Source organism: Dama dama, chromosome 14 (genome assembly GCF_033118175.1).
Source record: "Dama dama isolate Ldn47 chromosome 14, ASM3311817v1, whole genome shotgun sequence".
NCBI classification, from domain to species: domain Eukaryota; kingdom Metazoa; phylum Chordata; class Mammalia; order Artiodactyla; family Cervidae; genus Dama; species Dama dama.
The window spans coordinates 16,704,985-16,705,625 of NC_083694.1; the positions used below are offsets into that span (position 1 = coordinate 16,704,985).

A 641-nucleotide genomic window follows, 5' to 3' on the forward strand; every position below is an offset into this window, starting at 1 on the left:
TCACTGGGAATGCTTGAAGCTATGGGGCAATCAGGATTAACCAGGAAGTAACACTACCTTTAAAGAAACTTTTTAGTAAAAGGTAAGATGCTGTTTTCTCTGCAAGGAAAAAAATTTCAATAATGAAAACAGTTTAAATTTATCATCAGAATTTCTTTTATTTCACCTTTTAATTGCATCAATAGACATGAATATGGTAAGTAAAATATTCAGTGCCTTAAATTCTGGGAGAAAATGTACACAATTAAAATGAAGATCAAATACCCCCTTCAGCAGCAAATGTACTAAAACTGAAATGGTACAGAGAAGATTAGTATAGCCCCTGTGCAAGGATAACATGCAACTGCATGACATGTTCCATACTTTTCTGAAAATGGTTATACTATTCAAAGCAATTTACGCATTCAAAGAAATCCCTATCAAATTACCAGTGGCATTTCTCACAGAATTAGACCTTTTTTACAATTGGTACAAAAACACAGATGACCAAGAATAGCCAGAGCAATTTTGAGAAAGAAAAAGGGCTGCAGGAATCAGGCTCCCTGGTTCAGACTATATTACAAAGCTACAGTAATCAAAACTGCATGGTAATGGCACAAAACTATAAAGATATATCAATGCAACAGGATAGAAAGTCCAGA

General features: G+C 34.2%; 1 non-coding gene across 1 annotated transcript; it reads left to right on the forward strand.

Annotated features, from left to right (window-relative positions):
• Positions 1–260: 260 nt before the first annotated feature.
• Positions 261–367, forward strand: LOC133069712 (U6 spliceosomal RNA). The gene has a single exon (XR_009695943.1). It is a non-coding gene; the product is annotated as a U6 spliceosomal RNA (small nuclear RNA).
• Positions 368–641: the final 274 nt, after the last annotated feature.